Below are 19,168 nucleotides of genomic sequence, written 5' to 3'. Positions count from 1 at the left end.
CCCAAGGATACCAAGGGATAGGTATATCTCCTTCCAAGGATTATTGTAACAGTTATATGAGATGATGAATGTAAATTGTTTAGCATACCTGGAAAATAGCAATATCTCAACAATCGCAAAAATGGTTGTTCTGATATGTTTATTATCCTTTTCCTGCTTGGGAATTTTTTCAAGCTTTTTCTTTTAAAGTACCTTAAACTGGCTTTTTTCTCATCTCTATGGGCATGACACTTTTTACTACATACTTTGGTTTCAGATGTCATCATTTTAGTGTAAAAGACTATGGAAAAATACATGATTACTTCCCCAAAAACCTCCTGATTGCCTCCCTGGGTAATTCAATTCATGACTATTCTCTGCTTTTCATGCATTTTTAAATGTTTTGCTTCTGCTGGTAGAGGATCCCATATAATCTACCTCTTTCTATTGCCAAAATTCCAGAAGGGCTTCATGATGATCTTTCACCCATTTGATACTTTCATAACAGCCAATCGACCTTGTAACTACGTGACACATTCTTCAACTTGTGGGTCATCTGCCTCTTTTGGAAAGACATTTGAAATGGAGTCTTCTGTTTCTTTATCTAGATATTGTGTGCCAATTGCTGGGGCCACTTAATACCAGGAGAGGGTCAAAAGGAGACATTCCTGAAACAATTCTTCCTAGTGCCAGACTGACCAGCTTAGCTTTCTAGAGCTGAATCATAACCCTCATTGGCTGATGTATTAGGCCAACCTAATAGGCCTGAACTACCAGGTAACTAAAGCAAGGCCGTTCGATGCTATTTTGAAACAGCCTTGTAAAATCAGTGTTTTCACAATGTGCTTTCAATCATTAAGACGTACATCACCATCACGATGCTCCCACTGTCCCTGATCACCACTGCCATCATGGTTCAATCAGCAGAAGGCCGATTTTGTTAAGAGCGTGGGCTCCTGTGAATCCCTGCTCCACTACTCCTTGTGTGACCTTTAGCCAGTTGCCCGGTTGGTTTCTCAGTTTCCTCAGCTATGAAATGGGAAGCACACATGAAGTGCTTAGAACAATGTCTGTGTTATAGTCACCCCCCAGGAGTAGTATGAGCCCCCTGCCCAAAATTTGATTCAGATGTTGAAAATTCATAATGTTACACACACACCAAGAAGGTATGAAAAGGTTTATCATGAGGAGGCTTTTTGGGGGAGAGCAGGGTAGGCCTGCCAAACTGGTCCAAAAATGGCTTGAGAGAACAAGAAAGGAAGGCTGGCTCCGAGTTTTTATAGTGGTTACTGGGTGGGGGCCACCAAGGGTCCCAAACATGGACAGGATCGTGTGTGGTTGGAATCTTGCTGGTGCCAAAGGAGGCAGCACCAGGACTTCTTACCATCTTGCCCAGATGCATGCGGAAGGGAGGAGGGGTGGGGCTTAAAAGCTATCAGGAGTATAGCATCAAAAAAATGAAGTCAGAATCTGTTATAGCGTGTTGCAGAACAAATGGTCAATAAATTTTGTTACTATATTTGCCTTCCACTAATCCCTAAAGTTCTCTTAAGTGTGATACTCTGGGTCTCTGACCTAATAATGAGATGTACTATCTAGACTTTCCTGATAGACTTGGTCTCTATTTAATGCCAATGAGCATCACCCTGAATGGGTTCATGTTGCCCCTAAAAGACCAAGTCAGTGTGTCAATGTGAGCACTTCATTACCAATAGCAAATGACTTAAAAGTAAAAACAAAAGTCTCAATCTACTTTTCTATATTTATGTGAGTGTATGTTTCATCATCTGTATGCATGTAATAACAAATACACAATACAATAAATAAATAATGTCACTGGTTGTGACATTAGTGTCAGTACATTGCAATAATTTTATACATTATTATCAGCATCTTTGAGATGATTAAAAATGTTTTCAACCTCAGGAATATGGGCATATGAGACGATAGGTGTGGATTTACTTGCTTTTAGTTGAAGAATTTTACATCAAAACATCTGTGATGAGTCAAAAGGCAAGGAAAGCCCTAAGTTATGGTGTGTGTATGTGTGTGTGGGTGTTAGTTTTACTGTGGTATAATTTACATATAATAAAATATAATAATTTTGACTATAATATGATAAATTTTGACAAATGTACAATCATATAACTTCCACAATAATCATGATCACTCCAAAAAGTTTTCTTGTGACTCTTTACAGTCAGTCCCCTACCTAAAACCCCTAGCCCCTGGTAACCAACCACTGATCTGATTTCAATCGCGATAGCGTTATCTTTTCTAGAATTTCATATAATCAAAATCACACAGCATGCAGTCAGTCATTTGTATGTGGTTCCTTGTCTTAATTTTCTATTGCTGCCTTAACAAATGACTGCAAACAGCAGCTTAAACAATACAAATTTATTATCTCACAGTTCTGTGGGTCTGAAGTTCAGGTACAGCCTGGTTCAACCTGGTCCTCTGCGTAGATTTCAGAGGGCCAAGATCATAAGGCAGCCCTGTTCTCCTCACTGGGTGCTCTGGGGAAGAAGCCGTTTCCAGGCGCATTCTGGTTGTTTGCAGAATCTGAGCACCTGCGGGGCTGAGGTCCCCATCTGCTTGCTGGCTGATACCTGACGGCCATCCTTAGTTCCTAGAGGCCTCTGTCCAGCCATTGCACATGGCCCTTATATCTCAGAACCAGCAACAGGGCATCAAATCCTTCTCACACTCGAAATCGTTTTGACTTCCCCTTCTGCTGCATCTCCACAATTCCAGCTGGAGAAACTTGTGTGCTTTTAAGGGTCAATGTGATTAGACTGGGCCCCCCTGAATAATCCAGGATAATCTCTTTATTTTAAAGTCCTTAACCTTAATGACGCCCGCAAAGGCCCTTTTACCATTTAATGTAACACACTCACAGGTTCCCGGGATTAGGGTGTGGACATCTTTTGGAGGGTTTCCTATCTACCACACTGCTTTCATTTGATAATTCTTTTAAGATCCATCCATGTTGTTGTATGTGTCAACAGTTCATTCATTTTTATTGCTCAGTAGCATACCATTATAAGGATATCCCATAATTTGTTTATTCCTTACCAGTTGATGAACATGTGGGTTGTTTCCAGTTTTTGTCTAATATTAATGAAGTTGCTATTTGGGGTCTCAGAAAACAATATCCCAAAGTATGGCACTTTGACATGCTGAATATTTTGAACTAAAGAATCAGCCTTACAACCAAGGTCTCTCCAACCTTTTCCCAGTCATCGCCTGCCCCTATTTCTTGCTCCTCTGCCTCTCCTGAACTGTATGATGGGGCTTTCTCCAAAGTTCCCCTATCTGGCTAAGGGAAGTTCCTCCAGAAGGAATGTAATTGTCCAGGGCCCCCTCCCAGAGTCCAGAAAAGTCACCTCATTTAAGCCTGAGAACTTTTAGGTAAGTACTTGTAATGAGTTAAATGGCAGCCCCCCAACACCTATATCCACATCCTGACACCTGGAAGCTGTGCATGTGATCTTACTTGGAAAAAGAGACTTTGCAGATGTGATTAAGTTAAAAAGCTGTAAATGAGATCATCTTGAATAACCCAGGTGGGCCCTAAATTCAATGAAAAATATCCTTATGAGAGACACACAGCGGGGGTGGGAAGAGAATAAGGTCCTGTGAAGATAGAGGCAGAGAATGAAGTTATGCAGCCACAAGGCAGGGACTATCCATGGCCACCAGAAGCTGGAAGAGGCAAGAAAGGATTTTTTCTGTTCACCCAATCTACCTTTTCTGGAACTCCAATTACACCTATGTTAGACTACAGCTTACTGATATCCTGGTGGTATAATTATATAGAGCCCTTACCATGAATGGAACTTTTGGGGTTTGTTTTTTTTTGCCTCAGGTATTGTATATTTCATCTTTGAAAGTTTCATTTGTATCTTCTTTATGTCTTTCACTTATCTCTTCATCATGTTTATGGTTTCATCTACCTTCCTGAATATATGTAGTATTTTTATTGATGGTTTAATGTCCTTTTCTACTAATTCTATCATCTGTATAATTGTTTTTAATAGTTATATTTTATCCAGTTTATATTTGTTTAGGGAAATAAATCCGATTCTTACTATTCCATCATGTTTTGAAGCTAACGACTTTAATGTTGTTGGGACAACTGTTGAAGAGAGTTATTTGTTTTATATACTCAAGGTTTGGGTAATCATTAGCCAACTGGGAAAATATTAAAACTTATTACTGAGTTAATCTCAACTTGGTGAAAACTGTTGTTTGATATAATTAGGTAAAAGATAGGATTAACATGATTAGAAAGTGAAACTTGACTATGTCTTGAGGGTTCTAAATTTTTGTCTTAAATAGAATAAAACTTTTTTGCATCAACAGTTTTCTTTTCATTTCATATACCACCACAATCACTAAATTTTCATAGAGCATTTGGAATTTCCTACATTTGTACTCCTGCATGCCTCAAAAATATGCCTGCACTACTGGAAGAAGCTTTAACATTAGCTGCTACATGTTCAGATCTTCATTTGCAAATACCTAGCATAGTTTCCCTACTGAAAACCCACAGATAGAATTTCCTATCTGGTTAATATCTAGTAAATACTCAACACTTCTAGGCATATCTCCAAATTGATAAGTGAAAGGGAGCTATAAGAGTCTCCTTTTCCACGAAGCACTATTGCTTGGTTATGTGAGATGAAAGTGCTTGTGTATTGTTTTCTATATAGTAACTTTGGGGGAAATAGTGTGCCTTGTGCATGCTGTATCCGCAGAGACCATGTTGGGCACATAGTAAGTGCTGAAAATACTTGTAGAAGTAAGTGAAGAGACTACTGTTTATACTCAAAGATGACAATGGCTAATTTACCAATATTTCTCAGAGCCTGTTAATTTTTGCATTTTCAGCTGAGCATCCAGAAAATTAAAAGACAATAAAAATGATGAAGTACAACCTTAGGTGTTAAAGATTATAGCTAATATCTTTTGGTCAGGGGCCCATCTGGAATAGCCTATTAAAGTCTGGATGTAAAAATCTGAGAAGACTGGATTGCTGGCATCAGACTGAATTCCCAGAGGTGAATCTTTAACCTTAAAGATAAAACTTAATTCTGGTAGCATATATTTTTATGGTATCATATAAATTTAATCCACCTTAACTAAGATTATATTCCATAAGGAATAATTTTTCTTATATGTTTTGTGATTTTATATCTCATAATTAAATTTACAAGAGAAGAGATAGTAAATGTTTAGGCTGCTTTAAAATGTTTGCTGAATTTTGCTTGTCACATCTGGTCATTGCTGTGTACTTTATGTTCTTTTAACCAAGCCCAAATTTGAAAGAAAATAGCAGATGTTCCCTTAGTTATTTTTGCATGTGTGTGTGTGTGTGTGTGTGTGTGTGTGTGTGTGTGTGTGAAAGAGAGAGAGAGAAAGAGAGAGAGGAAGAGAGGGAAACTATCTTTAAAAGACATCAAACATAGGCATTGCTTATTGATTTATAGTCCTTTTTGTTGCAAATTAATCAATTGACAAAAATAAAGTGGATCCTACATGTAGCACTTGGAAGATAATTTATAAAAAAGAAACCCAAGCAATGTATGTCAGGAACGAGACCATACATGTAGACTAAAGCATGTATTGTATGCTTTGGGAATAAACAATTAAGCTATTTAGCTATGTGAATCTTGAATAATTACATTGATGTGCTTTCACTTTATTAAAGTACTTTTTTGGCATATGGATATCAAATTGTGCCACCATCTTTTATTGAAAAGATTATCCTTTCTCCACTGAATTGCCTTTATACCTTGCCAAATATTAGTTGACCACATATATGTGAATGTATCTCTGGAATCTATATTCTTTTGCATTGATCTGTGTATCTGTCTTTATGGCTATATCACACTGTCTTAACAATCCTAACTCTTTAATAATTCTTAAAGTCAGATTTTTTTTTTTTTTTTTTTTTGAGACAGAGTCTCACTCTGTTGCCCAGGCTAAAGTGCTATGGCATAGCCTTGCTCACAGCAGCCTCAAACTCCTGGGCTCAAGCATCCTTTTTGCCTCAGCTTCTCGAGTAGCTGGGATTACAGGAATGTGCCCCCATGCCTGGCTAATCTTTTCTATGTATTTTTAGTTGTCCGGCTAATTTCTTTCTATTTTTAGTAGAGACAGGGTCTTGCTCTTGCTCAGGCTGGTCTTGAACTCCTGACCTTGACCGATCCTCCTGCCTTGGCCTCCCAGAGTGCTAGTATTACAGGCATGAGCCACCATGCCTGGCCAAGTCAGATACTTGTAGTCTTCCAACTTTGGTCTTTTTTCAAATTGGTTTTGGCTTTTCTAGGACCTTTACATATACATAGAAGTTTTTAAGTTAGCCAGTCAAATTCTACAAAAAAGTCTGCTATGATTTTGACTGAGAGTGCATTGAATTTATAGATTAAAATTTCAGAAGAATTGACATCTTCACAAAAAATAGAGTCTTTTGATCCCTGAACATGATATGTCTTTCCACTTGTTTAGGTCTTCTTTACTTTCTGCAATGTTTTGTAGTTTTCAGTGTATAGGACTCAGATATATTTTGTCAGATTTAACCCTAAGTATTTTAAATTTTTTGATGTTATTGTAAATAGTATTTTTTTTAGATTTCAATATCTGATTGTTCATTGCTAGCATATGGAAATAAAATTGATTTACGCATACTCATCTTCTATCGTGCAACCTTACTAAATCACTCCTAAGTTCTACATAAACAATGATAGTGGCTCCAATTAGGGACAGGTTGGCTTCTTCCTTTACAATTTAAATGTCTTTTATTTCTTTTATGGCCTTATTGTACTAGCTAGAACTTCCAATTCAATATTGAATAAAGATGATGAAAGCAGATATCCTTGACTTGTTTGTGATCTTGAGGGGAAAGCATTTAGTTTTGTACCATTAAGAATGATATTAGCTATAATTTTTTATAGATGCTCCCTATCAAATTGAGGAAGTTCACTTCCATTTCTAGTTTGCCAAGATAATTTTTATCAGAAATGGATGTTGAATTTTGTCAAATGCTTTTCCCATGTCTATTGAGATGATCACAGTTTTTTGTTAATGTGGTAAATTACCTTGATTGATTTTCTAATGTTAAACCAACTTGCATTACTGGGGCAAACCTCATTTTGTCATGATGTATTATCTTTTTCATGTATGGTTAGATTCAATTTGCTAAAATTTTGTTTAGAATTTTTGCCTTTAGGTTCATGTGGTAAGTTGGTATGTAGTTTTCTTTTAAGATCTTTCTCTGGTTTTAGTGTCAGGGTAAAGCTACTTTTATAGCATGAGTGGAGAAGTGTTCCCTCCCCTTCAATTTCATGGAAGAGTTGGGGTGATTTGGCATTAGCATTTTTTTTTAGCAAGGGAGAGGGTTAAATAGAAATTCAATTTCTGTATTAGATATAGGCTATTTGGGTTATCTATGTCTTTTTGAATGAGCTTAACAGCATGTGTATCTTTTAAGGAATTTGTCCATTTCCTCTAGGTTGTCAAATTTACTGGTATGAAGTTGTTCATAATATTATCTTATTATCCTTTTAATATTAATAGAATCTGAAGTGATGCCACTCTCATTCATGATATTGGTAATTTATGCCTTCTTGCTTCTTGATGTGCTTTGGTGTTATTTTCTTTATGTTTATTGTGCTCAGCATTTGTTTTATTTCTTGGATCTGTGAGTTTATAGTTTTCACTGAATTTGGGGAGTTTCCAATCATTATTTCTTCAAATGTTTTTTCTGCCTCCTCTCTTTTCAGGAACTCTGATTATACTTCTATTAGGCCATTTGAAGTTGTCACATAGCCACTGGTGCTAGTTATTTTCTTTTTGTTCTTTTTTCTCTCTGGTTCATTTTGGTTAGTTTCTATTGCTATATCTTGAAGTTTACTAATCTTTTCTTCTGTAATTTCCAGTCTACCATTATTCTTATGTAGTGTATTTTTCATTTCAAACATAGTACTTTTCATCTCCAGAAGTTCAGTTTTGTTTTTAAATATCTTCTATGTCTCGAGTTCACTTTTTAAACATATAGAATACAATTATAATAGTTGTTTTAATGTCTTTGTCTATTAATCTTAACATTTGTGTCAGTTCTAGGTTGGTTTTGATTGATTAAGTTTCTTCCTCATTGTGGATCCTGTTTTCTTGGCATGCCTGGTAATTTTTTGTTGGATGCCAGACAATGTGAATTCTCCTTTGTTGGCTGTTGAGTATTTTTAAATTTTCTTAAGTACATCTGATTTTTTTTTCTGGAATGTAGTTACATTACTTGGGGATAGTTTGGTTATTGTCTTCCTTTTAAGATTTGTCAGACAGGTCTATAGCAGTGTTTATTCAGTACAGAGATAATTATTCCGAACTACTCAAGTAAGACCCTTCTACCCCCTGAATTATGAATTTTTCAGTCTGGGTAGGAACAGGCACTTTCCCAGTCCTGTCTGACCACTAGACATTATTCCTTTGAATATTTTCAGGTAGTTCCTTTCCTAGCCTTGGATAATTTTCTTACCTAAATTACACACAGGTCTCTGAAGTTTTCTCTCTGTGCTATTCTCTCTGCTCCAGTTCTCTGTCCTATAAAGTCTAGCCATCTCAATCTACCTGGACTCTTAACACCATCCCCTTACCTCAAGGAGTCTGCTGGGATCCTCCAGCACTTGTCTTCCTACATTATAACCTGGAATTTCTCAGTAAATGGAGGCAATTGTAGGGCCCACCTTTTCACTTTCCATGTCTCAAGGATCATCTCCACTGTCTTGAAAAATCATTGTTATATGTATTTTATCTGTTTTTTTCATTGTTTCAAGTGGAAAGGTAAATTTTGTCCCTGTTTTTTCATTTTGATCAAGAGTAGAAATCCAGTTTAAATGTGTTTTAAATGTATAGTGTTACACCAGGACTTCAGGATACTTACTTGTGTATATTTACTTTATTATTGTGTATATTTACTTTATTATTGTGTATATATTAAAGTGTGTATATTTACTTTATTAATGTGTATATATTTACTTTATTATTGCAAAGTGTATATATTTACTTTATTATTGCAACGTAACAAAGAGGTACCTAAGATATTATGAAAACCCCACCAATTATGTCTTACTCACCCTTGCACACTTAACATCTATCATGATAAGTTCCTGGCCTGTAGCACATAGTATGTGCTTAATAAATATTTTAAACATTGATCATGAATGAAATAAAATGGAAAAGTATGGAAGGGACATTAAATTCAGATATTGCCTGATTGAGTTCTGGATTCTCTATGTATGTTTGATTTTTATTCTTCCTTATACGACCAGGCTTTCTATAGGGAAGAATATATCAGGGGCGATATATCCAAGCAACTCTATTTTCACATCCTTCTCACTATGTGACTCCAGAGATAAGATCTCCTTCTTCTGCAGCTCCAAATGGAGAAGTCCTAGGGAAGAACTCTAATCAGCCCAGATTAGGTCATATACCCACCCACATGCTGAGAGCAAGCAGGATACTGTGCTATTTTTCAGCAGAGCATTTTTTTTTTTTCCATTAAAGCATATGCCATTCATAAAAATTCTGGAAAATTCAGTTCCCTACAAAAAAGAAAATATAGATATTTCACCATCCATAGCAATCTACTGTTAACCTGTAGAACATTTCTTTTGTTTTTATGGATAAATTCTCATGGAAGAAGGGGGAGGGGCAGCAGAAGCAGCATGTTAGCATGTAATTTCAGTTTTTATTTGTAAATGCTTGAATTCATTCTTGCTGCAGAAGGGTATAGATGGGATTGGAAACCAATTAGACCCTCCCTGTATTTTGCCTGTAAACCCAAGAAGTCTATGTTTTAATTAAGCACTAGGAAATGAGGAAAGAGAGGAATCATTCTACTTCTTTGCCTGTATTAAGAAATACTATGTCTTTAAGAGACCCAGAAACAATTTTGTTCCCATAGCCAGGCTTGACTCACCTGTGTGAAGAAACTCTTGTATACCTTCAGGGCAGCTTCTTTTGAACACTTGTATAAATTAAAGGTTGCCTTTAGGGATTTCAAAATTCTGTGTCAAAAGTTACTTGCAAGGGGGGTGTTAGCAGATCAGCTCTAGTGGTTCTCACATAGCATAGGCCTTACGATACAGGTGTTCAAAGCAAAATCCCTATTTTATTGGGGTGAGCCATTCATCAATGTTTATTGAATACCTACATTGGGCATAACACTGGACATGCTACTTGGGAGACCATAAAGGAAACGGACACATGATTCCCGCCTTTAAAAAGAAAATGAACCACTTAACTGGGGAGGTAGGAAAAATGGATTTACCAGCTTTTGTGTGAGGGAGAGGTCAGGATTTTAAAGCCACAAATCCAGGTTTGACAAACATTCAGTTCAACAAATTTGTATCTCATTGCCCATGACCACAATTCACTGCATCTGTTACTGAGGCTTAAAATATGAAAGGCACAATGTCCCTCACCACAGGGCCACTGTGAGAACATAAAGTACCTCTTAACCCAGGGAATGGAAATCTCACCAAATCCCTCTGAGTGGGGATTAGCAAAATAGTATCTTCTCTTGACTGACCAATTAGAAAAAGGTCTCCCCTCCAGGGCAGACTAATTCAGAAAAAAATGCACCCCTTCTCCTACAGCCCTGGGCTGAGCACTGGGGAGGCTGGAATTTGGATACAATTTGCATCCTCATGGCACATAAACCTGCAGTTTATTCTCATTGATCTGTCCTTACATTTTCTAATAATAACCAATCCTAAATTTTTGAGCCAGGTAACTAAGGAATATCCTTATAGATGTGGAATTCTGCTGCCTCAAGTTGTTACTATGACTTTTTTTTAACCTCTTGTCTTACCTACAGTTTCCACAGTCTTGGTGCTATGCTTATTTCAAGAGATATGTATGTTTCTTTCCCCATATTGTTAGATAGATGGCAGAAGATAAGAAGCCCTGGGCAGCTGGAGTAGTTTTTGCCAATACATGCATTTCAGTGCTATGACTTATGGGCAGAGACAAGAGGGCTAGAGTATCTTTGAGCAAATACACAATCCTCCAGTGACCCCTCTGGCAATACATCAGAGGTTCTGCAATGTAGCTCCAAGCAACAAATTGAGGCCAGCCAGAATGGATGGGGAAGCCTTTGCTGTGGTCAGCTTTTAAAAATACCTGCACTACAGTGCATGACAACTGGCTTCTGCTCAAGTGCATTTGATGACTCCAAACTGAGCCTGATTGATATTCAGACTGCGCTGACCTCAGGAGTGCTTCTGGGAGATGGCTCTTGTCTGCAAAACTTTCTTTTGAGTCAGAGTTGTTTCGAGAATATAACTAGGGTGTTCCTATAACTGACTCCAAATAAATGGAAGCCTAAAGCTAAGAACCTTCAGCCTTTTTACAAACCTTGTTATAAATTACCTGGGATTTTTTGGGACTACCAAGTGCACTGAAGTTAGTACCTTGAAAATAAATATTGTTTTGTGGAGTTACTTCCTTGTTTAGAAAATAATTGGATTTCTAGCCCTCCTTCAGTGCTGGTGTCCAAGAGCTATTTGGAAAGCATGAGATTTGCCCCTCCTAAATCTGTACTTGTTTACTCAATTTTCACTAAGCAAATAAAAATCTCACCAAATGGGAAGGATAATCTAGGCCCCTAGGAAAAGAATTAGGTTATTTGTGGCTACAGAATTTGTAGCAGTGGGCAGCTGGAGGTAACCTGAGGATCTATTACTGGGTAGTAAATGCACACAAAGGAATATTATGCAGTGGTTAGAAACAATTTACATGTATACATAGCAACATGGATGAACCTAAAACACATAGTACCTAGTAGAAAAAATAAAAAGGAGGGGCAAATAAATATAGCACAATAACATTTACATAAATTAGAAATACATGCATACAAGACAACACTATCTATATTGCAAAAACACATACAAACAAAAAGGTAACATAACGCAAACACCAAAATGGATGCCTACAAGGGCAGGGTAGGAAAGAGAATGGGGTATGAGAATGAAAGAATAAATAGCATAAGAATGCGACCTTGCACAGAGCAATGATTAGTTCAACCTCCTGTTCCTGAGGGTTGACAACAGCAAGGGATGTCTACTTTTTCCCCCCTAGAGAGTTTTAGGTTGGTTGGGGTTCCAGGAATCTGTATCCAACAAACATTCTCATTCAATCTTCTTATCAGAAACCTTTGAGAAATATTTTCTAAAGTCTAGATAAAATAAAACTTGCAACACCCACTTCCATTAAATTCATTTAAAAATAATCATTGGAGAACTTGATGAGAGATTCTTATGAAACGTGAAAAATGGAAGGCAAAAAAAGAAGTAACATCTGTTCCCTGCCTTAATGAGCTAAGACCAACACACCTGGAAAATAAATAAATAAATAAATAAATAAATGTATGTATGTTTATCTGGTCCTTGGTGCCAGAAAGGCAACAGATATTTATTTTCTCACAGTTCTCGAGGCTGGAAGTACAAGAACAAGTTCTGGCAGAGTTGGTTTCTGTTTAGGCCTCCCTCTTTGACTTGCAGTTGGCTTTTCCTGTATCCTCACATGGCCTTTCCTCTGTACACATGCGTCCCTGGTATCTCTCTCTCTCTTCCTCTTTCTCTTTCTCTCTCTCACTCTTCCTATAAGGCTAAAGTCCTATTGGATCAGGGCTCCACCTTAATGACCTCATTTAACCTAATTACCTCCTTAAAGGCTCTGTCTCCAAATACAGTCAATCACACTGGGGGTTAGGGGCCTCAATATATACATTTGGGAAGAACACAATTCAATCCATAACACCTACTATAAACCACTGAAAAGGAAAATCTATTCCAGATTGATCAAGGGCTAAGGAATGAGTTTGAGTTGAGAAACTCCAAAAATAAGAGTATGTCAGAAGAGAATAGAGTGAGAGAAAGTGGTAGCCACTCCAGAGAATGGATAAACTCTCTGAGAATGAAAATATTCAGAGAGAGAACAGAAATCCCAGATAAACTCGCTGTTTGGAGACAGAGGAAGCCAGAAAAATAAAAGGGAAAGGATTGATTAGTGTCCAGGAAAATGAGACTGGCTAGAATGTGGAAAAAAAAAAAAAAAAAGAATTGGTAACAGTGTCAAAGCATCAGACGTCTAGGAACACCTGGAGCACATTGGGATCAGAGTATGCCAGGATTCTATTCCCGCCAGAGACAAAACATAAAAAGCTTGTGCGCAAAGAAAAGTTCTGGAGCTTTTACAATCATAAACTTTCACGAGTGGTTTCCTCTGAAAAGTAGGACTTAGAGAGATTTTCATTTTGTATTTATACTTCTGTATAACTGGAAAGTTTTAATCTTTCTAAAATTATGAGTCTGTACTTCTTTTATAATTAAAATTATTCATAATTTTAACACTATGTGTCAAGGTCAAAATTTTAAACAATTTATCCTTGAGAAATAGGAAAGGAAAAATTGAAAAAGGTATCCCTGACTTATTACTCTATATATTTATACTTCAGGGTGTTTTTTTTTAATGTGGAACACTTTACAAATTTGTGTGTCACTCTTGCACAGGGACCATGTTAATCTTCTCCGTATCATTCCAATTGTAGTATATGTTCTGCTGAAACAAGCATAATACTCTAGAATTTCTTAATGTACGTAAACTACTTTTATAATGTAAAAAATGTAAGACTTTCAAAATATTGTCACAAAGAGGAAAAAATAAATACTTGGTGTTTTGTTCTATAATGTTCAAGTTTAAGTTCTGGGCACAAGGACACAAAGTTCCTGCCTTCAGATAGCAAAGAAATAGGTAGGACATAATGCAAAGTAGCTTCTAAGTTCCAACCCAGTGTACAGAGTGAGAACATCATGGGACAAATTAAAAGGCCATTGAAACTAGTAGGACTAAATGAATTTGTAACTTTCAAGAAAGGTGTCAGGGGTCTATCAGGAACACCAGGTTTTAGAAGTTAAAGAAGACCAGATGGGAAATGAGTAGGAAGAGTTGAGTGTTGGCCACTCATCTGAAATCTCTGGTGGGACAAAAAGCACTTCATAAGAAAGCAGTTAAGAGTATACATGCTCTGGATGCTCGCATACGAGTGCTGGCTCTGTCTCTTCTTGTGTAGTCTTATATTTTCTTTTTTTTTTTGAGACAGAGTCTCACTCTGTGGTCTGGGCTAGAGTGCTGTGGCATCAGCCTGGCTCACAGCAACTTCCAACTCCTGGGCTCAAGCGATCCTTCTGCCTCAGCCTCCCGAGTAGCTTGGGACTACAGGCATGTGCCACCATGCCCGGCTAATTTTTTCTATATATTTTTAGTTGGCCAATTAATTTATTTCTATTTTTCGTAGAGACAGGGGTCTCACTCTTGCTTAAGGTGGTTTTGAACTCCTGACCTTGAGTGATCCTCCCGCCTCGGCCTCCCAGAGTGCTAGGATTACAGGCATGAGCCACCGCATCCTGCCTTTTCTTGTGTAGTCTTAACCTTAAATGGGGCTAACTATAGTCCTCGCCACATAAAATTTCATAAGAATTAACTACAGTGCTACATGTAAAGCATTTAAGGTGCCTGGCATGTAGTAGGCACTCAATAAATATTAATTGCTGTTATTATTACTTGTCAAGTTATATTTATATTTATCATATTAGAAAATATAAACATAGTAGCCTTGGGCCTCTAATAATTCAATTAATATTGATAGAACACAATGTTTGCATACATGCCATGAGATATTATCCTTTCCTTAAAGGCTAATTGCCAAACAATATTTTAAAAGAAATATAATAACGCAGATCAGTATATGCCACATTCCAAATATGTGACCTGGACCACACTGGTTCTGCAATTTGAATATTAGAAAAGTCACTGAGGACTGGAGCAATTAGGAAAGACATTGTAGAGATAAGACGTGAATGGACCTTAAAGAATGGGTCAGGAGAGGAAAGGGAACCCTGGGGGTAGGGTGGGGAAATGTGATGAGCAGAGACTAGAAACAAAAAAAGACACCTGTCTAAATACAATATGGTACCCTGGATTGGATCCTTGAACAGCAAAAGGACATTAGTATGAAAACTGGTGTTCCATGAAAGCAAGACTCCTGCATTGCTTAGTGACCTATAACGGGGCCTGGTGGATGCTCAGTAAATATTTATTGAACAAACAAATGAATCTAGTGAGCTAACGGACATGAGAGTATCCAAATACTATAAAGTAGGATTGAAGATTGATGAGGGCTAATGCCTACCCATTGAAAACACTACTAAGGAGGGAGAAGTCTTCTGGGGGAAGATTGGCCAAAGGAAGGAACATCTTGATATGAATATACACTGGGGAGAAGGCTTATGCAATGGAGTGCTTCAGTCTAGATACCTGTAAGCTAAATTGAGCCAGAGAGCATTTCTTTGCTGACGAGTGTCCCTACCTAGAGGAAACAGAGAGCTTTAAGAAGTAGAAGTAAATCTCTGTTTTCTGGGCCTGATGCCAGATATTCCAGCACATTAAAGATGACAGACAAAGAAGATGACATCTTAAGACTTATTTCAGATTGTATATTTTCCTCCTTTGGAGGGTTAGCTGGTATTGAGTAATGCCTGTCTAGGAAGTAATAGAGAATGCAGGGAAAGAAGGTTTCTGCTGTTCTCTCTATAATTTTAGGAGCTACGCTATCAGGGAGGCTTGAGGTCTAACTAATACTGTGATGTCTAGACTAAATGCGAACTACTAATCCATTTTATAGATGAAGAAGGAAAGAGTACGAGTTTCTTGCCAAGTTCACATGGCTAACCTAGCTCCAGAGCCATCGAAACATTCCTCTGCTCATACGTGCTGTATGCAAATCTGCAATGATGCACATGCAAATATACACACGCAATATTATAAAAATACTGAAGTAGGGCTTTTGACTGTGTGGAGATAACAATGAGGTAAATTTTCCTAAAGGAAGTCAGGCCAGAATTAAGCCCGAAAAGATGAGCAGGCATTAAGCTGATAGTTGAAATGGGGTAGGCAGGAGCCAGCTCACGGCATTCTGTGTATCTTGTCATGGAGCTTGGACTTTTTCCTGTTTTCAGGGAGAAACTACTGAAAGGTTTTACCCTGGGAAATGACTACATTGCCAGACTTGCATTTTAGACAGGTCTCTCTGTTGGGTTTTTTAGAGCAGTGAATATCCAACTGTCATATGTGCATCAGAATCACCCCGAGGGCTTTTAAAACAGATTCTATGGGCCCCACTCCCTGAGTTTCCCATTCAGTAGGCTTAAGAATCTACATTTCCAGCCAGTTCCAGATGCTGCTGCTGCTGCTGCTGCTTCAGCGACACATTTGGAGAACCACTATTAGAGAACCACTATTGGAGAACCACTATTCAGAGAACCACTGTTGTGAGCAATGAATTTGAAGGGGGCAAGACTGGAGACCACTTAGGAGGCTATATAAGTAATTTAGAAGAGAGAAAAGGAACATTTCAAATAAAATCTAGAGCTAGGATATAAGCTCTATGAGAGCAGGGGTTTTGTCTGTTTTAATTAATTCTGTATTTACAGCACCTGGATTAGTGCCTAACATGTAGTAGGTGCTGAATAAACATTCACCAAGTTAACGTAAGGATAACGGGAATGAAAGAATAGATTCAAGAAATATTCAGAAAATAAAAATCAATACTACCTGCTTACATGGGAGATGAGAAAGAAGAAACATCAAGACTGACTCCTGGGTTTCCAGCTTAGATGACTATGAGCGATTCCATGATTCATGGCAGATACAACAGGACAAAGGGCAGGTTTGGGGTGAAGATGGTGATAAGTTTTGAATATGTTGAATTTGGAGAATGTGTGAGATGTCCAGGAGAAGAAAATCACTGGATGGTGGATGTGAGACTCTACAATTCAGGGAGTAAGGGCTCTGGGCCAGGGATACCAGTTTGGAACCCACTGACAAATGGAGAAGTGGTGGTTAGGACCGTGAGATTGCTCCAGGGGAGTAGGAAGAGTGAGAAGGGAAGTGAGCTAAGAATGAAACACCAAGTTTCATGGGATAGTCAAAGAAGGAGCACATGAAAGAGGAAGAGAGGAAGTGTTCAGAAGTGTTCAGAGAACTGGGGGAGTGCAATGTCACAAGAGCTCAGGGTTTTTATTTGTTTGTTTTACTTTTTACTATACAAAATTTCAAACAAAAAAAGAGTAGAGAGAATAGTATACAATGGCTTCCTATAGAAGTGCCAACTGTGATCAATTCATAGACAATTTTATTTTACTTATATCCCCATCCCCTCCCTTCTACCAACTAAATAGTATTACTTTTGAAACAAATAGTGAACATCATATTGTTTCATTAGCAATCATTTCAGTATGTCTCTCTAAAAGATAAGAGCTATTTTGAAAAAAAATCACAATATCATATCACAACAAAGAAAATAAACAATTCCATAATCTCATCACATTTCCATTATTCAAACTTTCCCAATTATGTCACTTTTTTTTTGCTTTTACAATTTTCGTTTAATTGAAGCAAGATCTATTATAAATAAGATCCATAAATACTAACGCAGTCAGCAGCTGCGTCTCTTAAGTCTCTTTCAACCTACAGGTTCTCCTTTCCCACTTTTTTCCCCCTATTTATTTATAAAAGAAAGTGGGCCCTGTAGAACTTCCCACTTTCTGGATTTTGCTGATTTCATCCCCATTGTGTCATTTAACATGTTCTTTTTCCTAATGTATTTCCTGAGTGTTGGTAATTTAAATCTAAAGATGTGGCCAATTTAGGTTCCATTTTTTGGCAAGAATACTTCCCAGGAGGTATTGTACACTTCTGGTTATCTCATTTTTGTGTGTGTGTGTGTGTGTGTGTGACAAGCAGATGTTGATGATCATTACCTAGATCTATTATTTTTTTTTCTTTTCTTTTTTTTTTTTTTTGGAGACAGAGTCTTGCTTGTTGACCAGGCCAGAGTGAGTGCCGTGGCATCAGCCTAGCTCACAGCAACCTCAAAGTCCTGGGCTCAAGCAATCCTGCTGCCTCAGCCTCCCGAGTAGCTGGGACTACAGGCATGCGCCACCATGCCCGGCTAATTTTCTATATATATTAGTTGGCCAATTAATTTCTTTCTATTTATAGTAGAGACAGGGTCTTGCTCTTGCTCAGGCTGGTTTCAAACTCCTGACCTCGAGCAATCCGCCCGCCTCAGCCTCCCAGAGTGCTAGGATAGATCTATTATTTCATTACAAATTACATTATAGCACTTTTCTGATTCTATCATTTCTTTTCACTTATTCCTTTTTAAAAATGTATTAATTGGAATACTTATATAGAGAGAAAATTCCCCACATCAACTATTTGGTGACCTGAGGTATAGCTATGCAAGAAAGGCAGAATAAATACCTCTTTCTTTCTTTTTTTTTTTTGAGACAGAGTCTCATTTTGTTGTCCAGGCTAGAGTGAGTGCCATGGCGTCAGCCTAGCTCACAGCAACCTCAAACTCCTGGGCTCGAGCGATCCTTCTGTCTCAGCCTCTCGAGTAGCTGGGACTACAGGCATGTGCCACCATGCCCGGCTAATTTTATATATATATATCAGTTGGCCAATTAATTTCTTTCTATTTATAGTAGAGACGGGGTCTCGCTCTTGCTCAGGCTGGTTTTGAACTCCTGACCTTGAGCAATCCGCCCGCCTCGGCCTTCCAGAGAGCTAGGATTACAGGCGTGAGCCACCGTGCCCGGCCTCTTTCTTTCTTTTTATTTATCAGTTCCAGTATAATAAGTTGGTACCCGAACATCTTCCATATGTCACCAATTATGGATGTTTTCAAACTACTATCATAAAGTCGTTTATTTAAAGATTTTTGGTGTGTTTCAATCCTGTGCAGTCCATTGATGTACAAATTTCCCCATCTTTGCCTTGTAGGAGCCATTTTAAATTCATTCCCGAGTCTCTCTGAAATAACCCCAGTAGCATTTGATAGCTTTTTTGCTTTCTGGTTTGACAAGATCATCCACAGTCACCTTATGCATTTCTCACTCCAGATCTGGAATTAGTTATTTGTCCAAAAAGTTCTAGTTTCTTTTAACGGGGAATGTTATCTAGAGACCACAATCTGGGTGTATAAGGTGATCGTTGCTATTACATTGGTAATTGCCTTTACTTTTCCCTCAAAGGAGTCAGGGAATACATATTTTTA

General features: G+C 37.7%; 1 non-coding gene across 1 annotated transcript; it reads right to left on the bottom strand.

The window, feature by feature from the left end:
- Window positions 1-13,514: 13,514 nt before the first annotated feature.
- LOC142876775 (U6 spliceosomal RNA) lies at window positions 13,515-13,619 on the bottom strand. Its single transcript, XR_012923593.1, has one exon. It is a non-coding gene; the product is annotated as a U6 spliceosomal RNA (small nuclear RNA).
- Between the last annotated feature and the right edge of the window lie 5,549 nt (window positions 13,620-19,168).

This window comes from Microcebus murinus, chromosome 15 (assembly GCF_040939455.1).
Source record: "Microcebus murinus isolate Inina chromosome 15, M.murinus_Inina_mat1.0, whole genome shotgun sequence".
NCBI classification, from domain to species: Eukaryota; Metazoa; Chordata; class Mammalia; order Primates; family Cheirogaleidae; genus Microcebus; species Microcebus murinus.
This window is presented reverse-complemented; position numbering and strand designations above follow the sequence as displayed.